General features: G+C 37.8%; 1 protein-coding gene across 3 annotated transcripts in view; it reads left to right on the top strand.

Annotated features, from left to right (window-relative positions):
* Positions 1-24,632, top strand: part of cntfr (ciliary neurotrophic factor receptor) — a 392,344-nt gene that overhangs the window by 223,496 nt on the left and 144,216 nt on the right. The window lies entirely within an intron of this gene.

Raw genomic sequence — 24,632 nt, 5'->3', positions numbered from 1 at the left:
ACTGGGTATTGAACATGAGCATGTACTTCTGAAGAAGGTTGTTTTACGATGTATAATTTATCTAAAGTAACTTTGTCCGGCTGACAGGATGCTGTTATGTTATGTTGAAGCCAGTGCCCCTGAAACCTGTGTGGTATTGTATAAATGAGCACTACTAACCTAACGAATTATAGCCACCCTATTCATGGAACAATGAGCTTTAATAGAGTTACACACAATGTCAAGTGCTGACATTATAGCTCGGCGTTAACGACATTGGAACGTTGCCGCTCTTAAATTGCCCAAAATAATGCTTGAATCATTGAAATGACACCACCTTACCACATTGTTGCTCTACAAATATTCACATTAACTGAAGTGTTTGCTACCCTTTTCCTTGGTTATGTAGTAAAACCTCTTTAGCTAAATGGCAATTTTAAGACTTTGTTGTAATATTTAAATGGGTGGTACATTTTCATGCTAATCTAAAACCCAAATTGTAATGAGAACCATCCTTATAGTTGAACCAGTTGCCAAGCTCTAATGATTAGCTGTTAAAATGACATTTAGTCATTTTGCTGTTATGGCTGCACATTTTACTAATCATACAGAAGCAAAATGAGTGTTACTTTAACAACATGTCATGGTCGTATGTGATTTGTCACTGGTCTCCTTCCCAGAGCCATTATTCTAATGATGTGGGTTGTTATGGAAATGTTCAACTGATAACCCACACACAAAGAGGAGGAGAGAAAGTTACAGTTAAAATAAATAAATGCATTTATTGAGAAGTCAGTCACAGAGAAACTCTGTAAGTGAAGTCTGCTTAAACAAGAGAAAACTAAAGATTATATAGAACCAAATCCAACCCCCTCAAACTATGATGTCATTCCTTACGTACATCGTACCACCCCATACTACTCCTTCTCTGCTCCGTGAAGAGGTCATGATGACCTCTCCACTCTAACCTTGCTTGGATCCAATCTGGAGTGCAGGCGCCATTCTCTATCTACACATTCAGACATTTAGGTGTTTGGGTTTTAACTCAAGGCAAGAACTCCGTTCCTGGGTTGGGGGTGTTACAGAGTGGTAAACATCACACATAATGAATAATGACTCAGCATTAAAAGAAGATGTACTAACAGTATAAAATATAAAGAGTATAAAATATAAAAAGTAAATTTTTCCACCACAGGGTCTATGCATTGTAATATTGTTGAGATAGTTTGGACCTAAAGAAGACAAGTGCCCCTGAGGGTAAATGTAATAAAACCATGTAGTGAAAATGGAATCTCAAATTTTGCTTTGGATTAACTTTTTAAAAAGCAAGATTATGATAAAAGGGGTATCAAATTGATGTTTGCAGATTAATCGAAAGATGGTCTTGGGAATATTAATAATGGAAGACTTAATTTAGCTTTGTTTAATTTACATTTCATGATAAATAACTATTTATAGAGGTAAGATTTTAGGTTTTAGATAGCTGTCCTCCACAGTGTATTTTACCTATACCGAGACCAGCAATTCTCAATGTTGCTCCATTTTACATCTTCTAAAGTCTGCATCCAGCTGTCACTGCAGTCATGATTTATGGCTTGTGTCTATTCTCAAATGAGAGGCTAAGGGCAACACATTGTAGCTACTGAACGGATGTTTTCTATTGTAGTTGGGAAAATTCTGATTGTAGGCTTTAAGGTTCAACATTTTCTGCATTTGTGACTTTGCGGGTGCCGATTCTGTAAATAGGAATATGGTGATGAGAGCAGTTACATTACAATAACATAGTGGCGTTAGCGGGCTAGTAAGTGAAACTGAGTATCTCTTTGGCATCAATCATGGCAGGCTGCTTCAAAACAGTGCCAGAAGTGACGCTTTTTTGATACATTGCAGCACAAGTAGCATTGATACACCACTCCTGTGGCACTGAAAAATATAACCTCATACTTTTCCATTTGTTTTCTTTTTGACATTGTTGTGCTATGGAGGCCAAATCAAACACAAACAAAAAAAAGTTAGTTTGGCATTCATGTTACTTTGCCTCTACCGAGTCGATAAGTCACCGCAATTAATGGACCCCGTCTGACCACCAAGCTGTCCAGCATACACAACATCACCCTCAGAACATGGTATGGGATTCGTATCATTCATTTAAACACAAAACCACACCTGCAGATGTAAAATGTCGCGGTCCCCTCTGGTCTAATCAAGCCCACATCGTCCATCAGCATTCAAGAATTTACTCCATGCTAATGTTAAATGTAACATTTTCATGCAAATGCTTGATGAATGAGACTGTATGGAAGTGTGACAGTTTGGTTAATCATATCAGCAATGATGAATTACTGAATGCTGGAATAATACAGAATTAATGAGAGTTTTATGTTATGCTAGATTATGTCAGCGAGGTGAATGATGCAATGCATAAACAGACCAGAAAGTCAGAAAAGCGTGCGTGCATGTGCGGCAAAGCAAGATACGGAAAGATGTATGCATGTGAGCACGTCTGTGTGCATGTGCATGTGTTTTCTTTCAGCAGTGGTAATGTTCAGCATCATAATGACACTTCGGAGGTCTAAACCAACATGCGAGCGCGAGAGGGAGAGGAAGCAGGGTTACATTATTCATCAGGGGTCAATTACAAGTTTGTGAAAACAATCCCTCCGTGGTCTGGCCTGGCAGTGAATATAATTGGCTTGATAACAGTTGGTGATTTTATGGCATGTTCGCGGGATACACCGGGGCATCGTCAACTTTTATTTGGCGTTTCAAACTACAGAAACGCAGTTCATCTCATATTCCGTCAGGCTCTTCTCCCCATCTCCCATCATCCCTTCTGCATTCCTTTTTAACTCTCTCATCATTCTGCTCACTCTCTCTCTAATTAATTTGTGCAACTTCACGTTCATGTAGATCCTCTGTCATTTTTGTTTCATTCATTGTCACATAAGAGGACTTGTGATAACGATGCTGTAATTCCCATTGTGGTGATATTTTTAATGTAGTACTCATCCCCTACACTCATATCCAGCGTTGTGCAAGTTACTTCCAAACTGTAATACATTACAGATTACTTGTTACTGTTATTTAAAAGTAATTCCTTACCTTACAATATTACTGTCTCAGAACTGTAATGCGTTACATGACTTCTGTATTACTTTTGAGTTGCATACAGACTCTCATCATAAAGGGTTAGGTGTTAGTAATGAGCATTCATCCATGTCACTGATATACTGTCTTCTGCCATCTTCACCCATTGGCTGAACACCAAGGAGATAGAACTTTCCTGATGCATTTTTGATTCCTGAAGGTCTCACAGTCTTGCTGTTTTCATTTGAGCGTTTAGATTATGGACGAAAAGTGTTTTGTAACTTACACAACTGCGTTACAGCCAAAGGATTACGTTGCTGCAATGCATTACTTTTGTAACTTGTTACCCCCAACACTGGTTATATTTTACACACCATGCGGCTATGACCATCTGCTTCTGTTTTCTCTTATATTTTCTTTCTTATTCAATATCTTCCCTCCTTTTCTACTCTGAAACCATGCATATTGTCTCTTTCTACATTATGTCCTAGCCATCTCCACCGTTGTCATTCTCTGCTGGCTTCTTTCGTCGTAGCTGTATGTTTTCACTGGTCTGCATGAAGAACAGAGAACGTCATACTATGACCCCGCCCCCGTCTGCATGCGTACGTGCTTCCTCCACCTTCACACCAAATTTCTCCCGCTTCTGTGATCTTTTTTCAGGAATATGTCAGCATGACTTTATAGAGTGCGGTTCTGCATGTGTTTTCTTGTATTTTTTCGGTGAAAACATACCGTTGCTGTGATGTCTGTTTCTTTTCCAGTATTTCACTGCTGTGTATAAATGTAGGACATTTACATTCTGTGTGTCACTTCGAAGCATGCTGTTACTTCAGGAAAAAAAAAGAAACTGCAAAAATATACATCGGTACTGAAATGTATGTGGTGTTTGCTGGCATGTGTGAACAGACAGACATGAGTGTTAGTGCTGCTGTTAATGTCAAACAGTGTTTTAAGAAATGTCACATCTGGAAGAAAAAAATATATATTTGAGTTTAACAAACACAATCTGGATTGAAAAATACTTTGAGAGAAAGTGACTAATAAAGAAAAAACAGTTCATTATAATTGAATAAGAACAGGTTTATAAACCTCTAAAGCTCTTTGGTAGAAAAACAACATCCTTTTCTTTCATCCCAACAAAGAAGTTATTGCTGTCTCGCCCCTCTTCGTTTCTATCTGTTCCTCTTGTCTATTGATGACTTCAGTGGCCGTCAGCAAAACAATTTATAGGATCACAACACGGGCAGCGTCCACCCAAGTTATTTGGCCTCCCAGCTAACACTAGATCCACAGCGAGGACTCATATATCCAGCCAGTCACCCCACTGACCTGCTCCACCGTCAGCCTACAACACACATCTTCAAGCAGTGTAAAGTCATTTGTTTCACTGTTTCTATGGTGAAAGTATCAGACAGTTGGCAGAGACTAATATCAAAGCTGAAAGAAATGAAGAAATGTTGTGTTTATGTTAGTAGGAGAACTTTATATTGTCACTGACAGGTTAAATCTTTATCATTAGTCATGATCATGGCTGATATTTGACATTTTATGTGCTTTTCTTTCTCATATTCCACATATTCCATTTTATGTTATTCACAGAGTTTTCTCACACATCATGTGGACCATGGATGTCGAGAAAATGCACTATACAAAAGGTCGAAATAAATTGCATCAAGGCATTACGAGTGAAAATCAGGAAAATCTTCAGATTTAAGAACTTCACTCATACATAATCATCCACTTAAGTCCTGGCGTCACTTCCTGTTTTCAGGTTAATTTCTGTTCATTCTTCTGTGCTCAGTCTACTGCAGTAGTGTATGTCTGAGTTGATAAAACACAGTTATTTTTCCACTTAATATGTGGTGATGAAGAGCAGAGGAAGTGGATGAAGCTGATAAGTAAAGTTACAAGTCTTCATCGAATTTAATTTGGCACTAATGTTCATTCCCATTGCATCTGTCAAACCAGATCTTTATGGATTCTCCACCACAAACTGAAGCAATGCACTGTAAACAGACAAGAAATGTAACAGTATTAAGATGCTTAAAACTGAGATCTACTGCAAGAAAAAAAATTACGACAAATTGCACAGATAACTGTCTTATAGTCAAACAAATGGATTTCGTCTCCTCTGAACCCTGACTGATGCCTCATTAAAGGGAGACGTTATAGTGAATCTACATACAGGTTCTGCTGTTATAAATTGTATGGAGCTAGAAATGAGTGTTACGGCACCATGTTGTCAGACTTAAGAGAAGTATATATTCACATATTTATATAAAAACTGATGAAGAGGAAAAAGTAAACAAACAATGAGTGTATAGAATATAGTAATATAGCACAGTTTGATGAACACTAACAGTCATTGTCGCATGAAAATATATAAAGACACTGTTTTTCACAGCATGTGCAGACTTTGTCTTGTTGGTGCTGTAAAGCTTATTACTCATGAATTAGACTAACAATTTGTTAAAATGTCGACCCACACAGAACAGGAAACGGCCAATAGCACATGCTGGGTGTCCTCTTCCGTGGTAAAATCACTTCTTTAATGCGATGATTTGGTGTAGAGCTGTGAAATTGCAATGGCCCTCCAGACATCGAGCCATGCATATCTAAAAGCTCTGTCGCTGATCACATCCAATCTTTTGAGCCCATTAGCCAGCTACTCAGCCAGTCAGTGTGCCAGCCAGTCATTTAGACTGCCAACTGACAATGCACACCAAGGAATCTATTTTAATTTTTTTTTTTTTTTTTTACCCAAGATTCTGGACTGTTAAATCACTGGGCGATCAGGGCACAAAGACAGCACTCACATTACAGTTATGATATTTAAGATGATATTTATGTGGTCATGTTATTTAAGATTTTAAACATTTAAGCATAAACACACCATTTCAATTCAGTTCAATTTTATGTATAGAGCCCAGTATCACAACAAAGTCACCTCACAGGGCTTTACAGACATGTATATTTAGAACATATATATTGTAAATAAGAGTTGTGTCTGATAAGTGATGAGTAGTTAATGGATGGATGGATAATGGATGGACGGACAGACGGTCGGCTGGATGGATGGATGGAAGAAAAGAAAGATGCAAGGGAGGAAGGAGGGTAGGAAGGAAGGAAAGATGAGTGAGGAAAAGAAGGAAAGAAGGAGAAGAAGGAAGACCATAATATGATTCGGCACAGTGTCATAAAAGTACTTACCCAAAGGGAAAAAAAAACAAAAAAACAATCATAATACTCAGTGATTCTGACGTCCCAGGTAGATAGATGAATCCAAACTAGAGTTTTCTTTGTGAGGATGTAAATCAACACCACAAGCATTTATTGACAGAATAATACAGCACACTGTATCTCCCAACAGAATGTTTCTCCGTACATCTTTGATATCTCACAGCTACATGAACTGTGGTGAATCAGGTTTTAAAATTCATGTGGAGTTCTGCTTTATTAAAAAATAATGTGCCGAGTATACAAATCTCTCCAGTATTGATTTGTAATGTCTAGTGACTGGTCAGATTTCTACACTTGATGTCTTGATCTTTTGGAATGAAAGTTTGCTCTTTTTAAATATTTTATGTCAATAAGCTAAGGAATGGAAATGAATATAAACAAATAAATAAATTATTTTCAAATCCAGTTACTGAATGCAAAAAACATCACTGAAAGTACAGTATCTAGTCTTCAAACTTGTTCAGCCTCTTAACTTAACTAAAAAAATATAGCTGTTACCTTGGCCTGGTGGATGGTGTAATGAACTGCAATTACAGTCAAACAACCAGTCTTTAAAGGGACCATTTCAGGTACAAGTCCAAGAAAGACAACCACTTTATTATACAGTGTGAGCTTTATTTGGCCAAAAATGAGGAGATTGAATCCAATTTTCACTCTATGGTAAACAGCCAATGGTTTCCTGGATGTCAATTCACAAGGTGTTTATAGCAAGCGTGAGCCGGGTGGTCTATATGTTAAGTAGCAAGACAACCTTTAACCTTTGCCGAGTTAATGCCATGTTTATTTATTTGTTTATTACTCAGATCTAGACAAAGTTGTGCAGAGTAAGATTATACGGTATATGATGAGAATAAGCATTTAACCCTTTATCGGGCAAGTGACTATTTTTGGTAATTTGCACATACATTAAAAGACAGTTACAGTGAGGACAGTGAGTCAACAATTTCTGGTCTAATGTGGTCTCCAGGGTCTGTAAGGTCCACCTCTGCATGAACAGGGAGTGTACCTGCTTTGTGAGGTACCATGAAGTAATGGTCCTAATATAAGGAAGGATGTTCAAAGGGAGAATGTGGATGTTGGCAGGTGTCTGGATCAGCACTTATGTCGGTGTAATGTTCTAAAAGTCATGTTCTAATGTTCTAAAATACATGTTATTGGATTTTTATTTTTTGCCACTTACGGGTAAGGAACCAAATATGCTAACTTCACTGACCTTGATTTTCTACATAATAAAAAATTTTGAATAATTTCACAAAAGTAATACATTTTTGTTATGTCCTCCCATAACACACTAAGGCTGACATTTTTATATTTCAGAGTATTTCTAAGAGTGCCCGCTAAAGAGTTAATATGAAAAGTAACTCAGTTGAAAGAACATTTTGAAGTTGCAGAAGCTAAATAATAGGGTAAAAACACCAGAATTTGACAGTACACACCTTCCTACTGCAGCTTTCTCCTCTCAGTCCCAATCAGAAGACTAAATATAAATATACAATTTCATGCTGATATAGAAAAGTGAGGCCAGTTTTCTGAGCTTCTATTGTTGACACATGGAGTAGAGCAATAGAATCATGTCCTGACAGAATCAGTAACCACTCAGAGCTGACGACCGTGTATCTCACCCTGGTAATTTGCCAAAAACCTTGTCACAAAGGAGATTGTCTTCAGTCTGAAAGCTCAGTGAAGGAGTAGATGCAGAAGTGTAATGTTGTGTCAGACCATCTGAATTATGGTTTGACACAAAAAAACTATAAAATGCTGCAGCTTTAACCCATAAAGACCCAAACATCCACCATCAACCAAAAGCTTCCACTGATCTAAAATGTTTAATACCAGTCGATCCATTAATCCTATCAAAATAATTGGTGTAAAATACAGTTTGTCGTCTTTTCATAGTCATCAGATATGACCCATTTGGACATTCAGAGGCTCCATAGTGAACTTGGAAACACCGCCATCTTCTAAAACATTGATTCATCAGTAAAACCCATGGAGTTTGATACATGGCAGTGGATGGACACACTTGTTTTTATGTTGATATCTTCGCTGAAAAAAATCAGTTTTTCTTCAGTTTTCTCTGTTTCTGATATAATAACCCTCAACTTTAATCTGAGCTTTTATGAACATCTACATGATCAGTAAATTAAATATAGGAAAATAAATGATTTACACTATAAAAAAAAAAAAAAAAGAAAAATAAAGAGGAAAATATTACAGTAAATAGTGATACATTACTTAGGAAAGGTTAAATAGAGGGAAAAATGTATTTGGTAGTTGCCACAAAAGTATCTCTGGGTCTTTATGGGTTAATGTTGTTTTTACAGATCAATTTCCCTGCAGTACTTTAAAATGCATAAAGAGTACTTCTTCCATGCAGTTCTGTTTTTACACTAATTATGTCCCGTGCTATACAACACATTCCTGATCGATTGGTGGGAGTCAAATCCCTCTCGTCGATGTGGATCATGTAAAACCACACGTAAACAGCTGTGCACTCGTTCACCGATCGTTGCCTTTTGTCTTACTGAAGACTAGTTGAAGACAGAGTGAGTTCTCTTAGATTGATGTGCATCTCTAACCCTCAGGCAACTTATTTCCACACACACACAGAAAGTCCAATTGATACCTATTTCCTTTCCCTGGGCAGCTTGTCTTTGTATGTATACCCACACACATGCACACACACACATGCACGTGCACACACACACACTCAGGGGACCGGTGCTACATCGCTGGGTAATGGAATTGTCTTGTCTCTTGGCAGACAGATCGCTATAGAGGAGGGTGAGCACGTAGAGCTCTGACTCCTCAGGGACTTCCTGTTTAAACCAGGAAGTGTTTGGCCCCACATGTAAGGCCACGGCAAGAACTACTTCACTTACATTTTAATTACTCTCCTGCTTGTCCCAATACTCGATCCGTCATAATAAATAGAAATACCTGCATGCAGGATTCACACAGCCAGGGAAGTTAATTCAACGATTTGTCAACATGAGCAGCTCTCTGGGGTCTTTTTACTTCTCAGACAAAGATGCAACCCAGTCTGCTGTGATGCTAAGGAAATTAAAATAATAATAATAGTAAAAATATTGTCAACGGTCACCAGGGAAAATATATTTAAAATGACAACAAATTATGTTTGATAGAGTTTAAACATCAAAGTTAACATGGTACAAATTGTATAATGAAGTCAAATTGTTATATTGTCTTGACTTAAAATTATTCAAAAATAATGTTTAAATAACGTCTGCTCTTGATGAAACAAACACTTCCTGACCAAAAGAAAAGCCCTAAACACAATATTTCATTGGACCCCCTTAGATTTCATTACAGAACACATTGTTTATGCCACAGCAAATGTCAGTACAATGCTAATGCAACGTCACAATAAATGTCACAACATTTATTTTCATCCTGAGCTGCATGAATTTTTGATTATTTGATGATGGGGAGTCGGACCTCTGCATAAAGTCTTCTCCAGTACATCCCAAAGATTCTCAATAGGGTTCAGGTCTAGACATGGATGTTTCATGTATCCTGAACTACTGTCTTTTGGAATATGTGTGTGTCATCAGCAAAGAAAAGTCCACTGATCCACTGATGTTCAGACCTGGTCATTCAGTATATTCAGGTAGTCAGATGACCTCATTTTATGGAAACATAACATTATGAACCCTGACCTGTCAGTCACACTTGAGTAGAAGACATCAAGATCTTCTACACAACCTAAAATATTTGTAACCAGAAATTTAAAGATGGACCACCAGATCACATATTTGAGGGTCCAAATCAAACAAATGAGAACAGAATGAGAAACAATTCTGACTTGTATGTTTGTTAGGGAAAGACATTTTAGGAGCCAACGCCTAGTGGTTATTAGTGGTATTACCTTTTAAAGTACCGTTGTATCAGCTTCACTTTGGTGCTGTCATGCATCTCGGTTGTGATTTCTGAATAATTTGAAGAAAAACAGATGTAGCCATTGTCTTTTTTTAGTCCTTTAGCAAGTTACTGTGTGGCCATTAATACGTTGTAAATATAATAAAATAGTAAACACTAAATAATAGATGAAAATGTGATTTCAATATTTCACAATACATACTGTATTTGAAAGTGATGAATCCATTGGTGTAAAATTGTTCCAGAGTAACAACAAGGCTGTCCAGGTGCCAGAGGAATTGTACTGCAAGTGACCTCTGACCTTTGAAGAGAAAATAGTTTCTTCTCACAGAAATCAATAGAATAGAAGGTCAAAGCAGGAAGTGCAACGGGTTTGACTCAATGCCTACAGCTGAATTTCTGAGCAGAGAGAAACCATATCAGAAAAAATACATGCCATTACTAACTTTTAGACATTTGTGTAAATTAATCTCTTCCACACTAAGACTAAACTCATGTTGTGTTATTATTTATTATGAAATGACTCATAAAAAAAATCCTTGGAGCAGAATTATTTGATTCTGCTGCCTCTACCCTCAGTTTTCCTCATTTCTATTAACAGAACTTTCCTATCTTAGATGTTACAACAAACGTGAATATTTATCGTTAGCATCACTGTCAATGTGTTCCTCTCACTTCCATCCCACTTCCCATAACTGTTTCTCCTCTTTTGTTCCGCTCCATATCGCCAATTTCTTCCCTCGCTTTTTTTTTTTTTTTCTCTTTTGCTCTATTTGCAGGACAACAGCAACTCCCATCACTTTATTGCAGCAGACAACCATAACAAATGGGAAAATGGGCCCGGTTTAAGAAGTCAATGGGAAGCCATGAGGGAAACTCAAACATATACGAGGAAAAAAAAGTCATTGTGTGCTTTGGCCCCTTTGTATCCGTTGGGTATCAGGAGTAATCTGCCGAGACGGAGTTCTACTTTCCTTCCATCTCAGTGCTGTTTTAGAGAGAGACAATGAGGTATAATTTGCAAGACACATAAGGAGGTTTTTGCTTTAACTATTGCACTTATTGCATCACTGCTTGTTTATTCTTGTGCAATTTTTGCTTTGTAGTTGAAACCACAATGACAAATTTATTAATTTACATTCTTAATTATGTTATGGTACTTTATTTGTTGTAATATTATCATGATTAAAGGCTATTTGGATCATATTATTATTACAGTAATGGCTGATGACATGTAACTTACTGATCATTTTCAGGTTTTAGAATATGACTCCACAGGCTTCACTGTTCAGCCAAAATATTTTTCTCAAAATAAGTCCAGTATAACTTGGCCTTTTTCATTTTTCATGGGTTTTTTTTGTACCTTATCCCTCTCCTCTCCCATTCATCCATCACTCTCAGCCATATTTCATTTCTTTCTTGAGTGCTGCTGCCCCCCCCATATCTTAGGATTCTCACATTCTCTTTTGGTTTCTATCTCATTCCATTTCTTTCTTTCTCCTTCACTAATCCTCTTATTCAGCCACCCACTCTATCTTATATCACCCTTTACTTTCCCCTTTCCTTGTCATCTTTCTCTCTGGGGGTCTATAACCCTCTATTGAAAGTCGCACTGAAACATCACACTCTGTTGTGCTCTTCTCGTCCTGACCTGGATATCATCATTGTGTGTTGGCACATATGGTGTCCCTACAATCTCTTTGTGCTTCACAGACTTGAACACCTGTCTTATCTTAAGACCGCTGTGCATTATGGGTTGTTGAAACTTTCTGTCGTGATGTAGTTTCAAGCTATGAAGTCATCCAAAACGAAAAGCCAGGATTACGCTTATAAAACTTCCCAGGATTTCACTTGCAAATGGACTGAAATGTATGTCACGGTGAATATTATTTAGACTTCCTGCCTGTAAATGTGGACTGAAGTGCACTTAAACAATGAGAGTGGTGGTTAGGATACAGGATGCCTGAAGATGAGGTTGTTGTTGAGGTGAAGAGTGGTTGGGTACATTAAAATACACTACAGAAAGACTTCAAATAGAGACGGGTACGAAGACAAAGAAAAGGGCAAAGTAAGGAATGAAGAATGCAGGGGCCTGGAAATTATGTCGGCAAGTGGAAGACGCTGAAGTGGACACAAACTAAGTTAAATAAAGAAACACCAGAGACAGAGGAGCTTAATTTAAGGAACAGTAGTCTAATACAGGAAATGGCACAGGCAGAGAGCAGGATTCAGGATCTTTGGGAGGATTTATTTTTAAAAAAATGCAAAAAGTGATGAGGTGTTGCACTGTCTCAGCCAGAGACACATGAACTCTGTTATTGTAGAAATATGAATTTACACAAATGATGACTTTACCGGACTTTACTATTCGAAACCAAAGAAAGACGAGGGACAGAAACACGGCTAGCTGTTGACTGAATTAGTTTAACATCCATCTGGAGGAAAGAATTCAGCATATGATGAGCTCATAAAATACGCAGCATTGTAATGACTTTGATAGAACAGCAACAGAATTTACTACCTGTGATCTCATGGTGTTTCACTTAATAAAAATGATTAACAGGCGGTTAGATAAGCAACTTGATGGGACTGAATATCATTTGTGGGGCTTTCGGTGAGCTGAGGTTCTTCTGTTTTGACAGAGGTAGTGGGAGGGTGAGGCGAAATGAGGGATAGAAAATAAAAGTCAACAGTCTAGATTTGTCTAGCCTACCTGGAGCTTTGACACAGACCTCCTGCTGCTCAATCCATTTTAGGTTATGTGACAGGAAAACCAATGTGTCCACATTCTTCAGATACAGGGAATTTTTAGTTTTTCTCAGAATAAATCCAGCTTTAGATAATATGAGGGGGCTTAAGATGCAGGGAATGCTTTGGTAGTCTGTGTTTCATCTCCACCACTCAGGGGAACCTGGTTCAGGTTTCAGATTGACTTTTTTAAAAGTCCTCCCGTTCCCTCCTTGAACTTCTCCTCCAGATTATTCCAGATGCTTGCCTTTTTTGCTCATGCAGTTGAAACTTGAATCATGTGGTCATAGTCTATTGTAGATGGATAAATCAATGGATCCGCAGATCAATAGAGGGATCAATAGACAAATAGATGGGTTGAGCGATACATAGATGCATATATTAAGGGATAGATAGATAGATAGATAGATAGATAGATAGATAGATAGATAGATAGATAGATAGATAGATAGATAGATAGATAGATAGATAGATAGATAGATAGATAGATAGATGGATGGATGGATGGATGGATGGATGGATGGATGGATGGATGGATGGATGGATGGATGGATGGATGGATGGATGGATGATACAAAGATTGACAGATGAATAGATGAATCAATAGTCAGATGGATAAATAAAAAGATCAATAGAGAAATGGACGGATAGGTGGATTGTTAGCAGATGGATACATAAATTGGTAGATGTACTGATAGATGAAGACATTGATTTAGGTTATGGTCCAAATAGTCTTCACATGAGCACTATATATTTTGTAAAACATGGGGTCTGCTCTCAGAGGCATGAGGGTGAATTGGAGTGAAGTGGGGCAAACTCGAACGACTGGAGCATTAGTTCAGTCTCTGAAAATGCATCTCCTTGCTCCAATTAAATTCTCCATGCGCCAGCTCGGTTCCACTCAAGTGCTCTGCATGAAACAAAACCATACAAGGATGTACTATAATTGACTGAGTGACACTGTTTGTCCCAAAACTATTTCCTCTTAGCTTTCTATACTCCTGTTTTGTCATACATAGCTACTTTCTTTTCTTTTATTCATGTGCCTCACCTTTCCTTTCCAAGCACCTGCCTTGTTTTTTTTTTATTATTTATTTACCGACAATAGACTGAAAATCATTGCATTAATTGTTATAAAACTGTGCATCATATCCTTTTTCAAGGAACTGTTTGTTACTTGATTACCTGTAAATTGAAGAAAGCTGAAGTTCAAGGTGTTTTTGTTGACTTTCTCTTTCATTCTGCTTCAGTCTTTCATTTTCTGTGCCTGCGTCTCTCCCATTCTCACTCTAATTACTCATCCAGCGTTAGCGGAATAAAGTGACTGACTGTATTATTATCTTGTCTCCTCTGTTTGTGCTGCTTTCTTTGAGTTGACAAGCAGAAAAACAGAAATATCGGTGGGTTTTTGTCTGCATACGTGGTCGCGGATGGGTATAAATGTGGGTGTGTGTGTAGGTGTCTCTGCTTTTTCTTGGGTTTTTTTTGTTTTTCACATGAATTTGTCACTGTGTTTTTGTTTGTTGATATGTTTGTTTATGCCAAAAATTTGCAGCAGCTGCATGTGTGTGTTTGTTAACCACCACCACCATGTTTTGTGTTTGTGTCAAGAAGGTAAAGGCCTGTTCCTTCTTGATTAGTGTCCAGTGAAATAGGAATTTCTGGGCTGTCTCTGCCCATTTACAGTCATATTTGTGTGTTAGAGCGTTCTTGTGTGCAAGAGAGAAGGAAGAGGAGACAGACTTTGACCAGAAAGTATTCCCTCTGGCTCAGCATCCAGCAGTGAGGTTGAGCAGTTTGCTCCATTGACGTCAAGCGACTGAGGAATGGTCAGATACGCATGAAAACATACTCATCGGCCATTTCTCTGCATGTGTGCATGCCTGCAAAAGAGATTCAAATGTCAACTGCTTTGAGAGGTAAAACTGTCCACTCCTGCCGACCCTTCCGCCAAGCCCTGTCAGATTCGCTCAGTATAACGCACCCCAAACCTCAACCCCAAACTCTTAAAAAGCCTCCAGTTTCTTATTATGTTTCATCATAAGAACATCATCCAAATCCCAACTGACCAAAAAGTCTTGCTTGCTTTTAATGCCATTGTGCATAGTGATCATGCAAAACACACCCCAGACAATTTCACTTCAGATTACAGAATACATACCCTAAGAAGCAGGCTAACGTTTCTATTCAATTATGTATGTCATACATTTTATCTAAGTGCTGTACAAAGGCAGCTTGACTTAAGAGGTGCTTCTTCAGTTCTTGTAGCCTGGTAAAAAGTTGCAGGGATATTATAGTCTATGAGGATTAATCACTATTCTGTCCTTACTGCTTCCCCGGTGCAGCTAGACAGATAGTTAACTCTTCAATGATGACACCTGTTGATGTTTTGCTCAGATTTATTCATCATAGGTGACTCACAGAGGTGTAAAACTGAAATAACAAACACATCGAAAATAATTTTACAAACACGAATAAAACCCACCCTGTATCTCTAACACGGCATGCAACAATGAGTAATTAGCGCTAGAATGCTAACACTTGCGGCTAACGTGCTAATTGTTAACTTAAATGCTACTTATAAACGAACAGCTTTTAGCGTCTTTCACTACACAAACCCCTCTAACTTTAACAAGACTACATATAACACACAGAACGTTTTCTCACACGTGCAGGCTGTGCTTGGCACAGAGCAGCAGACATTTTCAGACAGCACTTGGTCAAGACGCTAAAACAGGAAGCACCTCGCACAACATCCGGTTTGCCTTTCACATTAAAACGTAAAACTTAAAACTCTTACAAAGTAAAACACAGCTCTGAAAATACATAAGTACACAAAAATAAGTCCTGGATGGCTCTTAAGGAGCCAGAACAATCACACTTTCAGGGTCAGGGGTCACATGTGAGTCAGTGACCTGCTCAGTCATTGTTAGTCTTGTTACACTCATCTGGGTCGAGAGGTGTTTGTCAAAGTTAAAGATCCCTCCTTCATAGATCAGGCACAAGTCCCCCCTTCTGATCAGTACACTCATGAATGGAAAAGTTTAGCAAGAGCAGTAAAGTCCTGCTCCCTGTTAAGTGCTTCAGTAATGCATTGCTACTCATGACACTAGTATTTATCAGAAATGGGATGAACACATTTACAAGCAGCGTCTATTCTGTTATGCTGCAACATGGAGCAAACTATGCTTGACTTGACTTGTAGGTCATGTGGTCATTGTCCTTTATAGATGGATTGATAAATAAAAGGATGCCTAGTTAGGTAGATAGATGAAAAGATGGATTAATGAATGGATAGATGGATTTCAGATTGATAGATATATACAGTAGATGGAACAGTAAAGTATTTTATGTACGTGTTTTGCAAAAGGCATCTGGACCCATGTTAGTCACTAACCTGCCTGGACGTTATGACGGTGAATAGACTCATCTGGGTCCAAGTTAATGATCTTTCCTGGGTTGTCACTTCCTTCCAAGTCATAGACTTCATAGACTGGGCAAGAGTCCCTCCTTTGTATCAGTACATCCATGAAAAGAAAAGTCTAGCGAGAGCAAAAAAGTTCAGTGGTTCCATGATACATTGCTACACATTGCCACAAATCTGCTTAATTTCACCGCAAATGTAGATACCTATGACATGACTTAACAATTCTTAAATTATATTACCCAGGATTGTATGTATCATGTTCTTTCTTTTCCTAATATTTTCAAAATTCCAGTTTGTTTTATGATTTTCTTTCCCTATGGATGCTCCATTTATTTATGCATCAGCAAACTGAATTGCCTTTGTATATGAAGCGTGCTATGTGCCATAAATAAACTTGATTATATTCAAGTGATTATATTAAAATGTGTGAAGCAACAGGCTCTTTATTCTTATTTTTTATCATGATTTCCTTTCCAGTTGTGCTTGGCTTGTTTCATGTCACTATGTTTTAGGATTTTCAGTGCTTAGACCAAGTCACAAAAATGTTCTTGGAAATTCTCTGAAGGAAGAACTCTGTCCTCTGCAATGTCCTGATCATTACAGTCCTCTAGCAAAAAATGATGATGTAGCATTATCTAAATGAAGGCTTGACTTTGAGAAACACCCAAGGTTTGGTTGGGCGCTGAGCCGCCTGAGGAGGAATCTCAAGACAGCTCTGTGAGTGGCTGATATGTGGAGCAGTTGACCACCTCGTCTATTTAGGGGTTCCACATTTACATAGATGGCTTCTTTTACTCCACTTTCGGAACATCTCTCCTCTTTAGAACGTGTTTAAATGTGTAATGTTCACAGATGAAGTCAGACATCTTCCAGAAATTCAGCATGACCTGAGTGACTGAGAATGTACTTTAGATCAGTGGTTCTCAACTGGTGGGTCGTGACCCTAAAGTGGTCGCAAACCCATTTTCAGTGGGTCGTGGGCCTTTGTCTGGGCAAAAAATAATGTTCAGAAACCAATCCTGTGCTTTATTTTTTGTGGAGTCAAGCACTGCCCATTCACACTCCCCAGCAGTGGGTGACAGTAATACGCTGTAATGCTAATTGACACCAGACATTTCACACATAAAATAAGACCTGAAAGTTTCTATTCATATCATGGCAAAACCCATTTATGACATTGACTGCATCAGATATGATTTTACCTACAGTGACGATAAAAACCTCAGTGTGTTTAATTCTTGAATAAGTGACTGAATACACTTTTGATTTTTAACTGAGATTTTGGTTTTGGTTAAGTTGTACCCAATGTAGTGTTACAGGGAAGATTTCCATATTTATCATCGCCACCTGCTGGTCATTTTGGTCAATCATTAAACTTCAGTTCAATTCAATTTTATTTGTAGAGCCCTATATCACAACAAGATTGCCTCATAGGGCTTTACAGAAGTAGTTGAATATGAAAATAAACAACAGTCAAATAAACAGTAGATGAAGGAAATGGGTTAATGTCCCGGGCATCTCCTGTCCTTAGACCCTCCTTCCGGGCAAGGAAAAACTCCAAAAACCCAGAGGGAAAAGAGAAACCTCGGGGAGAACCACAACGAAGGAGAGATCCACTCCCATGGGCGGACAGGCTGTAGATGAACCCAGGACTGATTTTATTGTGTTTTCATGCTGTGATGTTCTGTATTATCTGTATTATCTTTTTATTAAATACATTTGGGAAGTTTTACTTTTATCATTTTGGGTCTTGTCTTGTCATTGAGGGGTGATATTGGGTTCTGAAGACCAGACCAGTTGAGAACCAGTGCTTTAAATATTTGGGATTACTTCAGCCCTGTCTTGTCTGTAACAGTGTGAATGACTGACATTCACAAACTGCTGCTACCTCATGTATGTACAGACATGAAACAGTGTGATGTGTTTTTCTAGCAAAAAGATTGAAGACCCAATTACTCCTTGACATCTTTCTTCTTTCTCCACAGCGTCAGTGGTGAGTGAAAACCAGTAAACAATGAAATGAAAATGAACTATGTTTATTTACCATGGCACAGTAGGACACAAAACGCACTTCATAGACTAAGTGAAGTGCATTTACCTCACAGCAACAGCACCAGAAAACAGTAGATCTATTCTTTGTTTCAACACAGCATGAAAAGAGTGAAAAGAGATAGAACATAAATATCAACAACATAAATTTATTCTTCAATAAAATGTGAAACCCAGTTGGCCATTGTAACACCATCCACTCGTGTTGTGTGAAAATGAAGCATAGCCTACTTTGGTGCTGATATGCTTTTGCTTCTGCACTTTGTCTTGCATCAGGGGCTTATGGGAAATTACCAACACCTCTTTATATCTACAAGCAAAGAATGCAGAATTAAAATATCTGTTTAAGCAATCGACTGATTTAAGAATGTAACTCCAGTCTAACTGGCACTTTTAATCGAAATAAAATGACTTGTTATATTCTGAATATGAAAAACCATGTCATATATTTAATGCTGACAACAATATATACTTTGAAAACTGCAGACTCAGTCTTACTTCCTTTGCTGTTGTTTTAACCCTTTAACAACGGCAGTCTCTCTGGTGCTGCATTTTGTACTTTACAGCATTCAATTTACTGTAACTCTGGAACTGTTTTGCACAATCCACATAATTCAAATGGTATTGGAAAGCTGAGACCCAGAACTTTCCAACACTATATAACACTTCACAGCAACAGTGTGGGACTCTATTACAAGTAGAAAGGAACTGTTTCAGAGACTTCCACACAGGCTAAAAAAAACACCTGGAAATAACAAAAAATATGAAGCCATAATGTGGATACTGAATGTTCAAAACCAAAAAGCATGTTTAAGCAGATGGAAATAGTTGGAAGTTTATTTTCACTATCGCAAAACGTTTTGTTATGTACATTTACAGTTGTTTCTGATAATAAATATGCTAAAAACTTCAAGTCCATTTTTTTCTTTTCTCCTAAAACACACTGTTTTAAGTGATTATTTATAATAATGATAATTAATGGCCAGATATTGAACATTAAGCTCTTTCTGAAAACAAAGGTGCCAAAGAATTGGAAAAAAAAAAGACATTTTCTTACATGAACACACCTATGTGGCCTGTTATAATGGCAGTCTTAAAAGGGTTAAAATGTTCTTTAACTCTTTTCCACATATGCAGCTATGTAGAGAATCAATTTCCTCTCTTATACAGCAGTATATACAGGCTTTAAAGCTGAAATGGAATAAAATGAGCAAATTCACAAGCGTCCCTTGACTCTGACCTAGTCTGGCCTGATATATTGAGTCTAATAAACCTGTGATGTGTGGGTGAGTGCGCGGCGAAAGGGAATGACTAAAGCGAAGTGTTGTGTTTGAAAGGGACTGTCTGTGGAGCACAAGAAAGACAAGACGAATGAACTGTGAAAGAATAAAAATATTAATGTGTGACATTAATAGTACAGGGCAGAATATGTGTCGCTGTATATGTGGAGTACAACATGAGGATGTGCATTCATGCATTTTGCAGAGTATGTGCCGCTCGCTACCATTTTCCCTGCATATATTGTACATCGTTGTATGTGTGTGTAATGGACTAGGCCCTAACATAATTTCACGCTTCAGGATAAAAGTGACTTCTCCATTTAGTCTATTCAGGCTGTTTCTGTTTGATGCAGCAAACGAATCTGAACCTCCAAAGGAGATTGTTTCGCACTCAGTCACTGACTTATTACACTGATGGTAATGTACACACACTGAGACGCTTCGCCCTTTTTAACATGTGCTTCAGGAGTGTATTTTCTATCTTTTTGCTTCTACTTGAACACTGAACGATACCACCCCTGGCATGTCAAACCACCCTGTCCTGTCAATCAGTCTTGGATTTAGCGGAGCCTGTACATGTATCTTAACTCATAAAGACCCAGTGCTACTTTTGTGGCAGTTCCCAAAATTATCTCTTTATTTAACCTATTGTTGACTACTCTTACTATTATTGTTGTTGTTTATTGACTTTTTTCAGTGTAAATCATGTATTTTCCTGTATTTAATTCACTGATCATGTAGATGTTCATAAAAGCTCAGATTAAAGTTTAGGGTTATTATATCAGAAACTGAGAAAACTGAAAAAAAAAAAAAAAATGACTTTCTCAGTAAAATATATCAAATATTGAACATAAATCCAGTGTCTCCACTGTCACTGATTCAACTCCATTAGTTTTACTGGTGAATCAATGTTATAGAAGATGACAGTGTTTCTACGTTCACTACGGAGTCTCTGAACATCCAAATGGGTCATATCTGATGACCATGAAAAGATGACGAACTGCATTTTACACCAATTATTTGCATATATTGATAGGATTAGTGGATCAACAGGTGTTAAACAGTTTACATCAGTAGATGGTTTTGGTTACCAGTGGATGTTTGGGTCTTTATGGGTTAAGAGCCTTTTTACATATGGACTTCTGAACCAAGATTTATATTTAGGCAACATTTCATTGCATTAGATGTGGTTAGTTTTCATTACACATCACACTTTTGCTAATGTATTAAAAACAGCTCCTGCTGTTACATCCTGTTTCCATCACGTGGGCTGCATCTCACTATACTTGACATTAACTGGTTTGGCGATGGCTGTTTCTGGCATCATTTTGTTAATTTGGCAGGCAGCTTTTTCCATTTCAATGGAGAAAAATGAATTAGCAGATTCACTTCTTTGACCATATTTCTAAAACCATCATCGTCTCCTTTCTGCATGTGTTACTGCAGCTCATTTTTCCTTCTCTTGGTTCTTTTTCATTGTATTTTTATAATGGTTGATGATAGCCTGCCGTGACTTTCTGTAATTGGTCTGAACCGTACAACAGAGGGTTGTCACACTAGACATGAACCAGATTGTCTGGACCAAAGCTGCTTCTTTTTGTATGTAACCAAGGATCAGCTGTTTGGTCTGAAGGAGGTTACACACTTTTAATTTTGGTTTAAAAACTGAAAAATCAGAACCTTTTAATCAGAAGGTTCAGGTATGCAAGTGCTTTATGACATTCACCATCACCTACAAATGTCAACTATTATATAGATCATTTGGGACTATTTTAAGAGAGTCTGACTGCAATACATTAAAATAATCTGATTAAATGGAATTTTGCTGTATGAAATTATAAAATCAAGACTTACTTCTCAAGTAATCTCAATTAAAACCCTAAACTTAAAATGCAACCTGTTTGCTCATTCAGTGTGACTCACCAGTCAGCGTAACAGTGGTGCAATATATTATTTACAATTTTTTTGTGTTTTTAACATATAATTTTGAGCATTGCCATAGAATTGTCGCCTCACAGCAAGGTCCTGGACTTGATTCCAGCGCCGACCAGTGGGGCCTTTACACATGCACTTTAATGGGTTAATTAGTCAGTCTAAATCACCCATAGGTGTAAAGCAGGGGTATCCAAACCCGGTCCTTGGGGGCTGGTATCCTGCACGTTTTAGATAGTTCCCTCTTCCAGCACACCTGGTTCAATTAATGATCAGCTCATCATCATGCTCTGCAGAAGCCTGATAATGATGTAATAGCTTCCAGGTGTGCTGGAAGAGGGATATATCGAAAACATGCAGCATACCGGCCCTCGAGGACCAGATTTGGACACCCCTGGTGTAAAGGATAGTGACTAGGGGTATGTCTGCATATGTCCTTCAATGAACTGGCAACACATCCAAACACAAGTCCACTGGTAATGTCTTTGTGACCCTCTTAACCCATAAAGACTCAAACAGCTACCAGCGACCAAAACCATCTACTGATCTAAACTGTTTAATACCTGTTGATCCACTAATCCTATCAATACAGGTAAATAATTGGTGTAAAATACAGTTTGTTATATTTTCATGGTCATCAAACATGACCCATTTGGATGTTCAGAGGCTCTGTAGTGATCATGGAAATGCTGTCATCTTCTACAACATTGTTTCACCAGTAAAACCCATGGTGTTTGACAAATAACAGTGGATGGAGATACTTGATTTTTGTTCAGTTAATGATATATTTTACTGAAAAAGTCACTTTTTCTTCAGTTTTCTCTGTTCTGATATAAAATCTGTTGAATTTTTACTGAAAAATGCAAAATACAGAAGATAATATTACAATAAATGGTGATAAAGTGCTTAAGAAAGGTTAAATATACAGAAAAATGCATTTGGGAAGTGCAACAAAAGTAGCACTGGGTCTTTATGGGTTAAAGATTAAGCAGTTCAGAAAATGAATTAAGGTTTTTTGGGTTTTTTTAGTATTTTGCCTTTTTAGAGATAGCACATAGTGGAGACAGGATAGGGAAAGAATGGGGGATGGCATGTTCAATTGCAAACTTCAGTTGGGAACCTTAGGACCTTATACCATGTGGGATGCACTTTATTGAGTGGTTATCAATATTACACATTGTCTATAGTTTTAGTAAAGAAAACTACTTTTGGTTTTATCTTGATGTGAATTTTTTGGCCATATTTTTTAGCTCCTACAGACTGCAATTTCAGCAGTCATATAAGTTTATCAGCAGCTGCACTTTGCCACACAGATCTAGTAAACTTGGGTCTCGTCTAAAATATGCTTGTGCAGCGGTTTAGAAGTACCGAGTCGCGCTGGGATATCGCTGTTCTCTTGGAGATGTCTCAATTACATCAGCCTGTTGGTCCACCCTCTGGAGACCAGGCAGCTGAGATCCTGGGCTGTGGCTAAACGGGATGTTCCCAGAGGATGGATGCACTCACAGAATATGATATCATGGGAAAAGGTATAGAGAAACACAAGTAGGGACAGAGATACAGTGATAGGGGAACAGAAAAAGGATATGAGGTGAGAGCAGCACTTGACGGCTCCGGTGCAAAGACATGAACAAGGCAACAAGCTTTAAAAAGAAGAACTGAAGCTTTCTATTATACAATCAGAAAAAAGAGCAGCCGTAAAATGAGTCAACAAGGAGAAAGAAAGAACTAAAATAAACAAACGCTGCCTTTTGGATATTTAGACACACAAACACACAACACATGCGATGCTCACCCACACGTATAGACACATGGGCGGTGGGTGGATGAAAGGAGTCTCACACAAACACAGCTCCTGTGTCCAATGAGCCGCTCTTATTGTGGAAAAACACAGGGATGTTGGTCTTGGCTGGACAAGAATGTGGGCTGTAGTGGTGGATGTGTGTGTCTGTGCACTCGAACCGAGGCTCCAGACACACAAACAGGTTAGAAAATATAAAAAAACACATGTTAAAACCACTTAATAAAATTGCCTGTTTTATAGGTTGGTTGAAGTTTTCATCATCGTTTCTTTTTCTTCATTTTTTTTTTTTAAACTCTTCATTATGTATAGTGGCGTACCTGTTAAACTCATCTGCCTACATTAATTATCATCATCATTAGCTTTCAAGATGATGAAAAAACTCTGCTGCAAGGTGAAAGTTTTCTGGTTTTGACTCTTCAGGCAAATTAAAGCAAGTCATTAAGCTATTTTTGTATTTGGTTTCATTGTGAATAACACTCAATTAACTCTTTACAGGGCACTCATAAAAAATACTCTGAAATTTCAACCTTAGTGTTCTATTGGAGGACATAACAAGACTTTATTACTTTTGTGAAATTTTCAAAATGTTTTATTGTTATGTAAAAAAATCAAGGTCAGTGAAGTTACCATATTTGGTTCCCTACCCGTAAGTGGTAATAAATCAATAAATCAATAAAAATCAAAGAAGTAAATATAAAAACTGTAGGAAAAACACATGAATGTTAAAAAGCAACGTGTATTTTAGAACATTAGAACATCACTTTTAGAATATTACAACAGCATAAGTTACACATTATCCCTTTGAACATCATTCCTTACATTAGTACCATTACTTCATGGTACCTATCAAAGCAGGTACACTGTTCATGCAGAGGTGGACCTTACAGACCCTGTAGACCACATTGAACCTGAGATTGTTGACTCACTGTCCTCAGCTGTTGCTTTCACTGTCTTGTAATGTATGTAGAAATGACTAAAAATAGTCACTTGCCCTATAAAGGGTTAAAGTGTTTAAACATACCAGAGCATGCTTTGTTCTTTATAATGATATACAGCAGGGGTGTCAAACATACGGCCTGCAGAATGGTCCAATATGTCCAAACTTCTAGCCGATTACCCAAAATGTTCAGTTGTTGGTTGTATCAACAAACACAAGCAGCTGAACGTCACAGAGAAGCACAGT

This window comes from Sphaeramia orbicularis, chromosome 12 (genome assembly GCF_902148855.1).
Source record: "Sphaeramia orbicularis chromosome 12, fSphaOr1.1, whole genome shotgun sequence".
Taxonomy (NCBI): domain Eukaryota; kingdom Metazoa; phylum Chordata; class Actinopteri; order Kurtiformes; family Apogonidae; genus Sphaeramia; species Sphaeramia orbicularis.
Note: the sequence above shows the minus strand (reverse complement) of the source record. Positions and strands in the feature narration are given on the sequence as shown.